The 16,296-nt window shown below is 39.8% G+C and overlaps 1 protein-coding gene and 1 non-coding gene across 2 annotated transcripts in view; one reads left to right on the forward strand and one right to left on the reverse strand.

The window, feature by feature from the left end:
* The window catches only part of BCKDHB (branched chain keto acid dehydrogenase E1 subunit beta), a gene marked incomplete at its 5' end in the record, with an annotated part of 270,674 nt that overhangs the window by 226,433 nt on the left and 27,945 nt on the right, over window positions 1–16,296 (forward strand).
* Window positions 14,715–14,786, reverse strand: TRNAC-GCA (transfer RNA cysteine (anticodon GCA)). Its single transcript has one exon. It is a non-coding gene; the product is annotated as a tRNA-Cys (tRNA).

The following is a 16,296-nucleotide window of genomic DNA, read 5'->3' on the forward strand; positions in this document are numbered from 1 at the left end:
CTCTGTGGGAGAGGGAGAGGGTGGGAAGATTTGGGAGAATGGCATTGAAACATGTGAAACGTCATGTATGAAATGAGATGCCAGTCTAGGTTCAATGCACGATGCTGGATGCTTGGGGAGAAAAAAAAAAAAAAAAAAAGAATGATACTGTTTAAAAAAAAAAAAAAGAAAAAAAGAAAAAGAAAAACAAACTGAGATGCAAGCCCGGCTCCTGCCTCAGATAAGCTTGCATGACCATGGAGTGTGCAGCTTTTCCCTTCAAGGGACCTTCAGAATTTATTCTCCTGAATGCTGAATGTCAAGGAAGACACAGCCAGAAACTGTGACTCATCAAATTTCCAACGTCAAGACCAGAGAGCACAGACTGGATCCAAGGACTGGGTTTGCACTCAGAGTCAAGGCCCCTGCCTGCTTCCAATGGAAAGGGGGTGGAGCCATGGCCCAGCCTCGCCCCCAGCAGCGGCCTTTCCCTGACTTGACACATGGAGAACAGGGAGTTTCATCCACTGTGCTTGAGCCACAGGCCATCACGACACTTCAGAAAGTGATCTGCCTTGGAAAGTGGTTGGATCTGTATATGAAGGTCACTCACTGGCTGTTTGTGTAGAGCCACATAGTAAATATTTTCAGCTCTGCCGGCCAAATGGTTATATGTTTCTTTTTCTGTTTTTGAGAAAGCCTTAAAAATGTAAAAACCATTCTGAGCTACATACAAAAACTGGCAGCAGAGTGGGCCTTAGTTTGCTGGTCCCTTACTTAAAGCAACAGCGAAGGGTGGGCAGCATAAACTAGGGGTTTTCAGTTTGGTTGTTAAAACCATGAGGCAGGGAGTTGCAGCTACTGAAGCCAGAGCCCCTAGAGCCTGTGAGAAGTTACTGCAACGAGAAGCCCTTGTATACAAAGAGAGTAGCTCTCGCCCGCCGCAATTAGAGAAAAGCCCGCACAGCAAGGAAGACCCAGCATAGCCAAAATAAATAAATTAACTAATTAAAACAAAACAAACCATGAGGCAGCGGTTACATTGCCTTGTTGCTGACAAAGACCACTAATTCTCCGTCGCATTTGCCTGGTCTAACGTTCTCTGCTTGTGGAGTCATCTTCCCTTTGGTATGATCCTCTTAAAAGAAGAATTTAGCTATAGATCTGGTGAAATCAAACCTTAAAATGATAGTCTTATTTAGTCAGGAAATTAGATAAATGGGATGGAATTTTAAATAAGTTAGGAAAAAAAAAGATTTTAAATAACTTCTTAAGAATCTTATATATTTCAAGGTTATAAAATGTTCGAGCTAAGTCACAGGCTGTCAATTATAGGTAATAATATTGTGTTTTTGAAGTTCAGACTAGCCAATTAATTTGAAAGAGATGCATTCCTTTTCTAAAGGATTTCCCCAGCTTTGTTGTTGTTAAGTCACTCAGTTGTGTCTGACTCTCTGCGACCCCATGGACAGCAGCACGCCAGGCTTCCCTGTCCTTTAGCATCTCCCGAAATTTGCTCAAACTCCTGTCCATTGAGTCGGTGATGCCATCCAACCATCTCATTCTCTGTCGCCCCCTTTTCCTCTTGCTTTTAATCTTTCCCAGCATCAGGGTCTTTTCCAATGAGTCGGCTGTTTGCATCAGGTTGCCAAAGTACTGGAGCTTCAGCTTCAGCATCAGTCCTTCCAGAGTATTCGGGGTTAATTTCCTTTAGGATTGTCTGGTTTGATCTCCTTTCTGTCCAAGGGACTCTCAAGTGTCTTCTCTAACACCACAGTTTGAAAGCGTCAATTCTTTGGCGCTCAGTATTCTTTATGGTCCAACTCTCACAACCCTACATGACTACTGGAAAAACCATAGCTTTGACTATACAGACCTTTGTCGGCAAAGTAATGTCTCTGCTTCTCCCCCTTAAGTTCATTTTTAAACCATTTGTTGTTCATTGACCAGTAGTCTGTTTAGGGAAAATGACAACAAATGAAAAGTGAAAATATAGCAAAGAATGTTTGGCCAATATTTATTATGCCAAACCCCTTTCTAAACTCTTCACTTGGGTTGTTTCATTTAAAATACTGTTAACACAAAACTGTAACAAAACCCAATACTATAAAATAGGAACCACTGTCATCTCCATTTTTACAGATGAAGGGACTGAAACCCAAAGAAGTTTAGCACCTTGATCAAGGTCACACAATGAGTTTTGTTGTTTCGCTGCTAAGTTGTATCTGACTCTTTGCTGCCCCGTGGACTGTGGGTAGCATTGAACTTTGGCCACGCGATTCCATATTGCTAAATTTCCCTAAAATCTATCTCTAACAGAAAACCAGAGGTTGTATCCTTGGTAAAAGTTGAAAAATGCTTATATTAAATATTTATGAGAATATTTATGGAGCATTTGGACTCTTGGAATTGGTTTTACAATGGCTTTGCAGTTTGTTTTAATATGTGTCTGATACAAGTTTTATTGGTTAAAAATATACTAAAAAGAATCTCTAGTTGAATAATCCTTTTTTGTTAGAGTAAGCATAAAAATTATCAGATTATGCAACGGTTGATATTGTCGTAAGTTTTGGCGAATTTTTTTCCCACAAGGAGGCATTATTTATAACATCGTGTCTATGGTACTGTTTTTTTTTTTTTTTCTTTAACAACTAAAAGATTTCATTATCTTTTTAAAAAGTTGTAGGTGATCTAAGTTTTAATAAACTTTCATATTACTGATAGGAGCAATTTGGTTAGCAGAATTTCTGGCTTTGTTCACAATTCTTCAAAGGCAGTGAGTGAGTGAAAGTTGCTCAGTCGTGTCCAACTCTTTGTGACCCCATGGATTATACAGTTCATGGAATTCTCCAGGCCAGAATATTGGAGTGGGTAGCCTTTCCCTTCTCCAGGGGATCTTCCCAACCCAGGGATCGAACCCAGGTCTCCCACATTGCAGGAGGATTCTTTACAAGCTGAGCCATAAGGGAAGCCCAGGAATACTGGAGTGGGTAGCCTATCCCTTCTCCAGTGGATCTTCCCAACCCAGGATTTGAACTGGGGTCTCGTGCATTGCAGGCAGATTCTTTACCCACTGAGCTGTATAGTTAACTAATTGTTAGATGGTTTGTCTGTATGCTGTGAGTACTGAGTGTGAAGGGTTTGACCATTAATTTCATGTTCACCTTGTATTGTTATTTCACACCGTTGGTTAATAACCTTTTTTGTTAGATGACCAGTTCCTCGCCTAAAACATAGAAATATAACTCAAGGAATCTTTTCTATATTTTAATATTCTATAAAATTTGTATTTTTCTATGTTCCAGAAGACTGGAAAAGCAATAATTTTAAAATCAACACTATAAAAGAAGTGAAATATACAGCAAGTTTATTGTATGCTATTTCTTTGTTTAAAAAATTGCTTTTACACTTTCGACAAATGTGAACAAGAAGCTAGATAAATAAGATTCATTGTGAATCTTTATACTTTGGAAAGAAGTATAGGTGTTGTTTTTTTTTTTTTTAAGAAGTATAGGTTTTTTTATTTTTGTAACATTGTTTACTCAGTTCAAAGTCCTCAGGTAAAAATAACAGCATCAAGAAAGCACAACTGACTTTTCTGTGCCAAGTACTTTCTAGTCACTAACTGATTTCTTGGGAATCATTTTGTGCCCAGTTTTTCGTTTTACTAGTGATTATTTCATTTGAGTTAATTGTCAATAGATTGGAAGTACTCATAAAACCTTTAGGGAAATTGTATCTTACTTTCTTCAGAGCACTTTGAGATGGCACTTTTTTTTTGCTGGTTAGACAGAGCTTATAACTCGGCCTCCCAGGAGGATGCTGATACATCCTTAAGCTGTAAGCATCCTTCTAGGAAAGGGAGAAGGGAGCAAGGTCCTTACTTCAGGTCTGTTTTTACTCTCATTTTTGTTTTCAACTTCCTATTGCCTTAACCTTCTAGTTATTGTACCATTTTTATATTTTCTATTAAATGGAGAAGAAAGGGTAGACACAGAGGTTCTTAGATGAGTTTGTTTGCCTGGGCTGCTATTTTAGGGAAGTTGGCTAACTCTATTTCAGCATACACCTGGTGGAGACTGCAGGAACCTCTAAGATGTCAAAGTCAAAAAATTGGACATGACCTTTTAACAGCTCAGGGTAAATTGAATGCAGTTGAAAACCATCTGTGAATGCTTTTGAGACTGTCGCATATTCTTTCTTTACTATTCTTACTTGTTATTCTCAATTAATGAACTCCTCCCCTACTTTTTTCTCTTTCTCTCTAAACCGTACTTTTCTCACTTTACACCTTCTTGACATTTACTGTTTCTTTCATAAACCTTTAAAAATATTTTATAGGCCATTTAAGTATCCTTTTGTGGGCTTCTTAGTTGTCTTTAAAATTCCCTTCTGTTGTGGAGCTGATGACTGAGTTGTTTGGTAGCAGTTTGGGAGCTCAGTGTGCCACTGATCGAATTTCCTTGGTCTTGAAGATGAACAAGGTGTCACTTCTTTTAAGATAGCTATTGTTTGAAAATGTTGACTAGAGTACTTTTTGTAAGGCTTTTAGAAAATATAAGTTTTATATTCCAAATCCCTTATGGTGTTTTAGAAAACCATAGCAAAAAGTAATTTTTTTATTCCAAGATTCTAAAGGACGCTTTAAGGTAACAGTGCTCTAGCTTGAGCTTTGAGTGGAGAGGGGGTTAATTGGAGATGTCATAAAGGCATACTGTGTACACTTTTAACTTATAAATTCCTTAAGTTCATTTGTTGTACCTCATCTTTCTTTTCAGAAATTCAAAGGAAGGAAAGGTAGATTGCTGACACACTTCAGTTGTCATACATACCTGTATGGATTTATACATGTATGTCAGGTATACATGTATGTCATATACATAGATTTACACATGTATAATATAATATTATATATTATTTAATATATATATAATATTTATACATTAATATAATATATGTATAATATAATATTATAAATCCATACATGTCATCCATACATGTATGGATTTATAATCTTTTTATCTGATTGGCATATGTGAAAACCTAATATTCAATTTTAGTTAAGACTGAGGCATGACTACTTAGTGTCTTTATTGTTGTTGTTTAGCCGCTAAGTCTTGTCCGACTCTTTTGCGACCCCATGGACCTGCCAGCCTCCTCTGTCCATGGGATTCTCCAGACAAAAATACTAAAGTGGGTTACCATTTCTTCCTCCAGGGGATCTTCCTGACCCAGTGATCAAACCTGCATTACCTACATTGGCAGGTGGATTCTGTACCACTGAGCCACCAGGGAAGCACTTGGTTGTCATAGTTTTATGCAATTTGACCCACATCTTCCTTAAGTTGGGATACTAATGAAATGGGAAAAAAAGTAAAAAATGGAACCAAACTAAAGATTGTTTCCTGGAAACAGAAAGGAATGTTGGGGAAAAAAGTAAAGTTTAGAAGATAATCTATAATTTGCTGAAGATAGGGAAGGCTATGGTAATAATAAGTGATTAATTGAAAAGTAGTTACTATCCTAAATGCTCTAAATACATTGGAAAAAATGTCAAGAAGTCTAAGAAAGTGGACATGTTATCAATGTCATGGTCCTTTCATTGGTTCTTTATTTATAAGGGGCTTTTGGCAGCTCCGATTGTCTCTGTTATCTTTGGTGGGACAGATACCTGTTGATCATCTTTTATCATTGCTACACTTTGGACTTCTGGAGCTGATTTACTGGATTTTCTATACATTTTAATTTCTTCTTTACTATCCCCCAAACTTCTGAATTTGATTTTTGTGAATGTCAATAAATTGTGTACTTCTGATTTTCCCAGAAAAGTAAAATGCTGTCAAAATTAATACAAGAAAAAAAAAAAGAAAACTCAAATATTCTTCTAGTATGAAAGAAATTGAGTCAATAGCTTATCTTCCCTTAAAGAGAGCATTGGGCCTAATTGATTTTATAGGTGAATTCTACTGGTGTTTTTCTTTTCAAGAGGATAGAAGAAAGAACATGGTCCTTCTCATTTTATGGAGTTAGTATAACTTTAAAGCCAGACAAGGACAATTCAACAAGAGAAAACCGTAGGCCATTCTCACTCATAACCTTAGAGGCAGTTTTTTTTTTTTTTAATAGCAGACTGAAGCCAGAAATATTCAAGACCAAGTTGAATTTATTCCAGGAATGGCAGATTGGTTTAACATTAGACAATCTATTAATATAATTCATTACATTAGCTGACTAAAAAAAGAAAAACTACATAATCATCTCAATGAATGCAGAAAGAACAGTCAAAATTTTTTAGTACCTGATACTTATGAAAAGAAGAAAATAAAATTCGTAGCAAATTAGTAACTTCTTTTACCTGATAAGGGTTATCTACCAAAAACCTACAACAAACATTATATTTAATGGTAAGTATTGGAAGCATTACTTTTAAAATCAAAAACCAAGAAATCCACTGTGACTAATTATATTTATTGTTGGACTGGCTGTCCAAGGCAAGATAACAAGATGAGAATAAGAATTAAAAATCTATAAGGAGAAAAGAAAGGAAATGTTGTTTATTGACAAAGGGTGAAAGTGAAAGTTGCTTAATCGTGTCCACTCTTTGCAATCCCGTGGACTTCTCCATGGAATTCTCCAGGCCAGAATACTGGAGTGGGTAGCCTTTCCCTTCTCCAGGGAATCTTCCCAACCCAGGGATTGGACCCAGGTCTCCTGCAAAGGGTATGAGTTTCTATATAGAAAATTTAATCTATACATTGCTTATTAGAATTAATTGGAGGGTATAAAAACGCGTTATAGATAAACATCAAGCACAACTGAAAATATAATTTAAAAAATCAGTATCTACAGTGGCAGTTATAGATATGTAGAAATAATATTTAAAAAAGTCATCTGAGACCTTTTTGGAATAATTGTAAAACTTAAACTCATTAGAAGAACAATTTTAAGTGATTTTTTTTTTAGAAAGATATTCAGATAGATTCATTATTATCTAATTGATCTGTAGATTGAGTTCAGCTTCAAACAGAATCCAAGTAGGTGTTTTCCTTGAAACTTGTCAAGTTGATTCTAAAATGTATGGAAGAATTAGAGCCCCAAATACTACAAATAGGTCAGATGGGGCAAGGGATAATACCGTGTTGATGTGAAGAGCAGCCCACATGTGGATAACACCAGCACCACACATGTCTGTGTGGTCACAAGGCACTCAGACACACAGCCTTGACAGCATGTGCCCTTCCGCTCACCTGCAGAGCCGTGGGGCCGGATAGAGTACATTCCTCTTGACTTCTCCTCCTAGCACGTTCCTGCTGTCTTACAGTCTGCTTCCAGGGATATATAAACGGGAAGGAGTACATACATGACCAACTGTCAGTAGCTCAGAGCAAGGACTCTAGAGCCAAACCACCTGCATTTAAATCCCAGCTCCACCCCTTATTAGTTGGATGATCTCATGGTAATTTCACCTTCCTCTGCTTCAGCTTCTTCATCTGGGATATGGGGGCAATAACACCTTTTTTGCATAATGTCATTGTTAGCATCGAATGAGCCAAAACGCATAAAACTAGCAGAGCATTATCTGGTAGACAGTAATATTTCTGTTTTTCTTTCTTTTTTTAATTTATTTTTTATTTGGAAGTTAATTGTTTTACAGTGTTGCGTTGGGCTCAGGCTGGCCTCCCTGTGTTATGTAGCAGGGTCTCACTACCTATCTCTTTTACACATGGTTGTGTATATGTATCGATGCTACTTTGTCTGTTCCTCCCACTCTTTCCTTCCCCCACTCTGTGTTTTTATTTCTTTACACCGTTATTCTTTTTCTCAAAAAGCTTTCATCAGTGTGTCATTTTTTGACCCTCTTTTGCATCAGGTTTAATTCAATGTTAAATTGCTGGTGTTCAAACAATATGTTCCTTAAGTGCTAAAAACAATGGCTAGTGGATTTATTTGACAGATGAATATAGAAAATTATTTAAAAGCTGGGGGTTTGGCCAAAGATCAGTTTAGTTGGTTGGGGGGGCGGATATTTGTCAGTGAGATACCAGTACAGTGGGAATAGGTACACAGCACAATCTAAATACAGAAACAAGGTGCTTGAAGGAACCTAAAAAAAATCAGTCCTGCCTGAAGACTCATAAAGAATGTAGGATTTTCTCTGAGATTTGAAGAATGAGGAAAAAGTGTCCTGGGCATGTAAGCAGAGAAGCCAGGGCTGATATGACCGGAATTCCATTCACAGGAAGTAGGTATTTAATGACCTTTACGAGGTTGGGGCGATAGGATGTGTGTTGATGGAAAGACACCGTCAGACGCAGGTGAAGAATTTAGTTTCATTAATGGTAAATGATACAGATACTTATGGACACAAATAAGTCAGGTGACGACACAGCATGCTGTCACATGGAGGTATAGTTTTGCCTTTTCCCTTGGAGTCATGCCGCTGCGGATTGATAGCAGGTGTGTGAGTACTCCCTTTGCCTTCCTCCTGACCCCAGCTTCCTCCTGAGAGCTGGCTCCCTGCCCACTTAGAGGTCCCTCTGGAGACTGGCTCCAGGTCTGTCTGCAACCAGCAACTAGTGGCTGGTACAGGAAGTCCCCTACAGACAAACCTTCAAGTTACAAATTTTCAAAGATGCGAACTTGTGCTCACATGTGCAATCATGTAAGATAGTTCGTGTGTCTGGCTTACATTGTCATGTGGGTGCATCCTCTTCAAGTGGTCGTGCTTTTGTGTGCTTTACTGTATAGAGTACAGTAGTGCATTTTTATGTTAAGCCCAGCATGTCTGGAAGCAAGAGTAAAGGCAGTGATGTAGCTGGTACTCTACTACCCAGACATCACTGGATCATTTTTCCAAGAGGGTAGATAGAATTGAATCCAGTGAGAAATCTGAACCTATTACATCAACATCAGGCAAGAGTGAAATTGCAGCTTGCCCTCCATCTCCTATTGCTGACGATCCTTCAGCTCTGCCATCTCCCACCTCCTCTCTCTCCCCGAGTCAGTAACTCTTCTCGCCTGTTCACTCAATGCCGGCCCCTGTATGCCAGCTAATGTACTAAACTGCTATACTTTTCAAGGTTCTGTACTCTAAGATTTAAATGTTTTCTTTTTGTGTGTTATTTTTATGTGTTATTTATGTGCAAAGTATTATAAACCAGTTATTACAATACAGCACTATATAGCTGATTGCGTTAGTTGAGTACCTAGGCTAACTTTATTGGGCTTACGAACAAATTGGACTTACACACACACTCTCAGAATGAAACTCATTCATAGGAGACTTGCCATATAAGTAAAGCATAATACACTTCTTACTGGTGTTTACTGTGAGGCTGAGTGAGGTGAAGGTCACTTTCCAGAAGCATTCCTCATCAGGTCAAGTACCAGCCCATCTAGATCTGTTCATAAAACTCCTCTACCCTTGAAGCAGAGGCTTGGTCCTCAAGTCTCCTATCATTTAAATGATGTAGTTAAGTGTTAAATGTTAGTTTCTCAGATGTGTCCAGCTCTCTGCGACCCCATGGACTGTAGCCCACCAGGCTCCTTTGTCCATGGAATTTTCCAGGCAAGAATACTGGAATGGGTTGCATTTCCTTCTCCAGGTGATCTTCCTGACCCAGGGATCAAACTCAGGTCTCCTGCACTGCAGGCAGATTCTTTGCCATCTGAGTCATGAGAGAAGCCCTTGAATGATGTAACTAGCAACTTATTCACCCACTCCAGTGTTCTTGCCTGGAGAATCCCAGGGACGGCGGAGCCTGGTGGGCTGCCGTCTATGGGGTTGCACAGAGTCGGACACGACTGAAGCGACTTAGCAGCAGCAGCAGCAATTTATTCTGAAACTTATTCCTCATGCAGTGTAGCCCACCAGGCTCCTCTGTCAATGGAATTTTCCAGACAAGAATACTGGAGTGGATTGTCATTTCCTACTGCAGGGGATCTTCCCCACCCAGGGATCGAACCCCATGTCTCCTGCATTGGCAGGTGGATTCTTTACCATGGCGCCACCTGGGAAGCCATATTGAATTTTAATATGGAACATGACCTAAATGTCTAAATTTACATTTGTTATTCTTTTTAGCAGAATGTGAATTTTACACACCACAATGAAGTAGATTTTTTTTTTTTTAAATGAGGTTATAAACCCATTTAAAGAGAAAAAATTTACTGAAATTGTAGGCAGTCTATCCAGATGGAATTGTGTCCAGATGTGCCTTGGACACATTTACTGCTATAAACGTGCCTTCAAATAAAAACAAACTTTAAAATATAAAGAAACCCTTCTTAAAGTAAAATCATAGACTACCTTACCCTTCATTCGGTTTAATCTAAAACTTTGTGAATGACAAATACTGAAAAGGTCTCTACAATTGCAATGTAAAGGATGATTCCTGGCCTCACAAAAGTTTGCAGTCTAATCAGAAATAAAACACACATTAATTATATAACATAAACTAGAATCAAATGAGCAAAATTGAAAAAAGATGACACAAAATTCTAAAGTTTGTGAAGCAGTGACTATTCGTTATCATATTGGTTCCTGTGCACCTAACTGTATGTGTGTATCATTTTAGTTTTACGCTGCTGGGATTTTCTTGTGTACCTTTGTTTCCTATCATTCCCCCTGCACTCCGTTGGCATTATATCATGATGTCCTATAGTCTTATGTTCAAAAATGTTTAATGACTATAAGGTGTTCCATTATATAAAAATAATGTAAGCCTTCTGTTTGACCATTTAGGTTGTCTGTCCATCACTTCAAGCCTGAGCAAAAATGAAAGCAGAATTTTGCTAATGTTTATTTTTGACATAAAATGTATTCAGGCATCTTTTCTACTATATACATCAAAGTTTCCTACCTTTGATCATTACATTGTATTTCAACAATAAAGTTAAATACCTTATACATATAATTGTTAAACAGTACTGTTCAGATCAAATGACAAAAATAGCTAGGTTTTCTTATTTACTAATTTAGTTTGCCATTCATATATATATGTGTATGTGTGTGTATATATATGTATGCATACTCACATGACTTTTGTAATTTTACTCAAACTAAATAATATAACCTGTTTATACCTGTTATTTATTATATTATTTTTTATTTTATTTTATTATTGTTAAAATATTTCCTATTGGTTAGTTTTTGGTCTATTATTAAAAATATGGGCTTCCCCATATTTTTATGGGGAAGAGAGCTCAGTTGGTAAAGAATTACCTGCAATGCAGGACACCCCGGTTCGATTTCTGGGTCGGGAAGATTCACTAGAGAAGAGATAGACTACCCATTCCAGTATTCTTTTGGACTCCCTGTGGCTCAGATGGTAAAGAATCCGCGTGAAATGAGGGAGACCTGGGTTTGATCCCTGGGTTGGGAAGATCCACTGGAGAAGGGAAATGCTACTCACTCCAGTATTCTGGCCTGGAGAATTCCATGAACTATATAGTCCATGGGGTCACAAAGAGTTGGACACAACTGAGAGGCTTTCACTTCATTAAAAATATGGATCCTTGACAGTAAATTTGAAAAGTAAGAATACATTTGGCCTACTATTTTTGTCTGTTTTTGGTAGCCTCATCATTAATTTGATGACATTATTTCTCTGAAATATTTACTTGTCATATATTATTGACTTTTAGTTATTTTAGTTAGCGAGGAAGTAGAATTATCCTGTATTTTAGCATGTCATTTTTTTCATCTATAAGACATAGCTTGTAATGTTTCATTGGAATGAAGTGAAGAGAGCATGACCACTGGAAAAAACCATAGCCTTGGCTAGACAGACCTTTGCTGGCAAAGTAATGTCTCTGCTTTTTAATATGCTGTCTAGGTTGGTCATAACTTTCCTTCCAAGGAGCAAGCGTCTTTTAATTTCACGGCTGCAATCACCATCTGCAGTGATTTTGGAGCCCTAAAAAATAAAGTCTGACACTGTTTCCACTGTTTCCCCATGTATTTGCCATGAAGTCATGGGACCAGATGCCATGATCTTCGTTTTCTGAATGTTGAGCTTTAAGTCAACTTTTTCACTCTCCTCTTTCACTTTCAACAAGAGGCTTTTTAGTTCCTCTTCACTTTCTGCCATAAGGGTGGTGTCATCTGCATATCTGAGGTTATTGATATTTCTCCCAGCAATCTTGATTCCAGTTTGTGCTTCTTCCAGCCCAGAGTTTCTCATGATGTACTCTGCATCTAAGTTAAATAAGCAGGGTCACAATATACAGCCTTGATGAACTCATTTTCCTATTTAAAGTCAAGGCTATGGTTTTTCCAGTAGTCATGTATAGATGTGAGAGTTGGACTGTGAAGAAAGCTAAGAGCAGAAGAATTGATGCTTTTGAACTGTGGTGTTGGAGAAGACTCTTGAGAGTCCCTTGGACTGCAAGGAGATCCAACCAGTCCATCCTAAGGGAGATCAGTCCTGGGTGTTCATTGGAAGGACTGATGCTGAAGCTGAAACTCCAGTACTTTGGCCACCTCATGCGAAGAGTTGACTCATTGGAAAGGACTCTGATGCTGGGAGGGATTGGGGGCAGGAGAAGAAGGGGATGACAGAGGATGAGATGGCTGGATGGCATCACCGACTCGATGGACATGAGTTTAAGTGAACTCCAGGAGTTGGTGATGGACAGGGAGGCCTGGCATGCTGCAGTTCATGGGGTCGCAAAGAGTCGGACACAACTGAGCGACTGAACTGAACTGAACTGAAGAGAGCATGCATGTGTGCTCAGTCACTTCAGTCATGTTTGACTCTTTGTGACAACACAGATTGTAGCCTGCCACTCCTTTGTCCATGGGAGTCTCCAGGCAAGAATACTGGAGTGGGTTTCCATGCCCTCTTCCAGGGGATCTCACCCACCCAGGGATTGAACCTGAGTCTCTTGCATCTCCTTCATTGTAGCAGATTCTTTACCCACTGAGTCACCTGGAAAGCCCGTGAAAAGCACATTTTAAAAAAATATGTAAAGCTCCCATCACAATATCTGACATGTTGTAGGCACAGAAATGACCACTTCATTCTCTTTCCTGTCTGTAGTATAAGGTCAACCATAAACTGGAGAAAATTCTATAAGGGAAAATGCTCTATCAATTGGAACCTTTTGAAAACTGAAAATATCTGTCAAGGATGTTGCTCCCATTGGGCAAGTTGCTGGACGAGAGTGACTAATAAGGTTTCGTACATATTCTGTAAGTTCAAGGTTCTGAAACAGTCAAAGTAACTGGTAGGCTTCACGAGGTAGTACAGTCCCGGTTGAGGATAATTTAGTTTGACAGTTAAATCATAAAACAGATGTTAAAACATTTACAAACCTCAAGGAGCTCTTTTTTAATTGAGAGTCCAATCATCTTAAGAACTTAAGCTATTCTTGTCTTAGAGTTTCCTTGAATCGTAATAATTTAATTTGTTTATAAAAGTAATCCTGGTTCTGTATCCTTAGGAGGCAAAATATTCAATGAAACTCAAACATCAACCGGTTATTTTTTTCTCATTTTACTTTTTTTTTTTTTTTCCACATTACATAGTCATTATTCTAACTTTTTACAGGGATAAAAATATACTTCTTTCCATTAAAACTTAACTTCCCAACAACCACTAGGTTCACATCATATAATTATATACAGGGTAACAACATAAGCAAATGTGTATATGATGCCCATCCTTCATGCAGTTCAATTTCCCTTGTCATTAAAGGAGAAAATCTTGAAATCAAGATAACGTTCCAAAAAGAGCTCTTAAACTGCTTCATAGCATCAACTTTTGTCTTATGATTTCTGCTTTCTTTGCCTAGAAATACTGGCAGAAGTGACAGGAAAGTGACCTTTCTCGTTTGAATCCCTCAGTGGCTAGCTGTTGTTTCTCTGCCTCCTGGGTGCAGATTGGGTTACAGAAAGCCGAGTATGAACCCCTCTGCCCTTGGATTGCAGGGGACAGCAGAAACCATTTAGGAGCACCTACCAGTGTGGCTTTTATTCTGCTTGTTTTTTCGCTGTTCTAAGTGGGATCAAATCAGGCTTCCCAGAAGAGAGGCTTGGAGTGGGGTTTAGCATTACAGCAGCCTTTCTCCCAAGATGAAGACGATTTACCTTGTCACCCTTTGACTTTAGGCCCTCTTTCTGGGCTTGCTCTAATTCTTTTAAACATTTTCCTTCAGGTCCTTTCAGCCTTCGTTGAGCTGTCGGGCTCCCAAGTGGCCTTCCCTCTGGGCTTCGAATCCCACACACCCTGGGGGTTCCGTGGCATCTCCCTCGGCCCTCCAGTGGGGCAGACGTGACCTAGGATTGGAAGATCCTTGTTTACTTTTCCACCGCCTCCATAACTAATGACCCCAAATTTAGGGGCTTTAAACAACACACATTTCTTATTTTGCACTTCATAGGTCTGGACCCCCACATGAGTCTCACGGGGCTCACACCCAGTTGTTTGCAGGGCCTTGTTCCTTTCTGGAGGATTCTTTAGGGCTCACGTTTGTTTTCCCAGCTCCCGGAGTCTGCTTGCACTCCTTGGATCGTGGCGCTGCCTCCCTCTGTCTCCCTCTGCAGTCACATCGCCCCCTCACTAACCACAGCTGGGGAAGGCTCTCCAAATTGAAGAAAGTGAAAGTGAAGTCGCTTAGTTGTTTCTGACTCTTTGGGACCTCATGGACTGTAGCCTACCAGGCTCCTCCATCCATGGGATTTTCCAGGCAAGCATACTGGAGTGGGCTGCCATTTCCTTCTCCAGGGGATCTTCCCAACCCAGGGATCGAACCTGGGTCTCCTGCATTGCAGACAGACGCTTTACCGTCTGAGCCACCAGGGAAGTCCAATTTATGTAATTTGAAGGGACTCCGCCCCTGGATTACTCCTTCCCATCTCAGGGTCTGGAACCACTTCTGCCAAGTCCTTAGTGCTGTTTAAGGGAACATAGAGTTGCTGAGTTCTAGGATGTGGGCATTTGTCAGAACAGTTATTCTTCCTGCCTTGACCTCCTCATTTTTGTTAGTGGGCCCCACAAGGCTGGGGACTTGAAGGAGAGATTCCCGATCTCCCTTCCCCCTCCCCACAGTGAGCCCGGATGTAGTCTCCCTCAAAGCCCAAAACTCAGTGTGTCTGGCTCCAGAGCAGGGCTTCTCAGTCTGCCTGTTTCCTTTCTGTTCCACAGGAGGCTGTAGTTTTGGCTCTCTCCCTCTGCTTTCCTCCGGCAGCTCTAGATCTTGTTTGGAGCTCTTCCTGCAGCTTTCCTCACTTTCCCACATTGGGCACACACACTGTCCTCCATGGACAGGGCAGTAGTGTCCCAGCAGTGGGGGCATTTGGGCAGCAGTCCACACCCTCGCCAGCCCCTACTCCTTCCCAATGCAGCTTTGCTCTTTTAAAGAGCAGTTTGGAGTTCCTAAAACCCAGATGAGGCATTTAAACAATTCATCATTCAAATGTGCGGTACTCAGTCGGTTCAGTTGTATCCAACTCTGTGCAACCCTATGGACCGTAGCTCGCCAGGCTCCTCTGTCCATGGGATTCTCCAGGCAAGAATACTGGAGTGGGTTGCCATTCCTTCTGCAGGGGTTCTTCCCAGCCCAGGGATTGAACCTGCGTCTCTTATATCTCTTGCATTGGCAGGCGGGTTCTTTACCACTGAAGATAATTGGAGAAAAGAGGCGGTCCCTGACCTCAAGAAGCTAACAGTTTAAGAGTGAGATATGCAGTGTGATCATTGCTGTGTACAGGATGGATGTGTGTGGATATGTGTATATACATATACATATGTGTGTGTTATAATGGGAGTTCGGGAAAGGTAAGCCCTCAGGTTCTCCTGGGGGATTCAAGTAACATTGTTTGAAGGAAGCTGCGATTGGACAGCCAATAGCATGACCATCCTAACCAGAGAAGTCTTCTTCTTCCCCTCAGTCTTTATGGAAAGAACTCTGCTTGTGGAATTTTAGCTATGGAGAAAATTACAAGTCACAACCTGTATTTTTCTTCTGTCTCTCTCACCCCTTGTTTTTAGGGGGAATCATTAGGAAATCAGAATACTGACTGACACCTTGCTAAGAGTATGGTCTTACATACATTTCTTTTCCCTCCTGTTTTCCCACTGGCGGTACCCAGGTCACCACATTGTTATGTTTGAATGAGTTAATAATGTTGAGCTTTTACAATGGCATACAGCATGCAGAAAATATTCAGTAATGTTATTGTAAAGTATTGCTGTCACCATTTATCATCATGATCTCTTTTGAATCACTTTCCCGCCGTAATCATATGGAAGAAATGTCTTGATTCAGGCCAGCTTTTCTCTTATTTATGGTTCAGGAGTTATTCTCTAGGAT

Source organism: Bos taurus, chromosome 9 (genome assembly GCF_002263795.3).
Source record: "Bos taurus isolate L1 Dominette 01449 registration number 42190680 breed Hereford chromosome 9, ARS-UCD2.0, whole genome shotgun sequence".
Classification (NCBI taxonomy): domain Eukaryota; kingdom Metazoa; phylum Chordata; class Mammalia; order Artiodactyla; family Bovidae; genus Bos; species Bos taurus.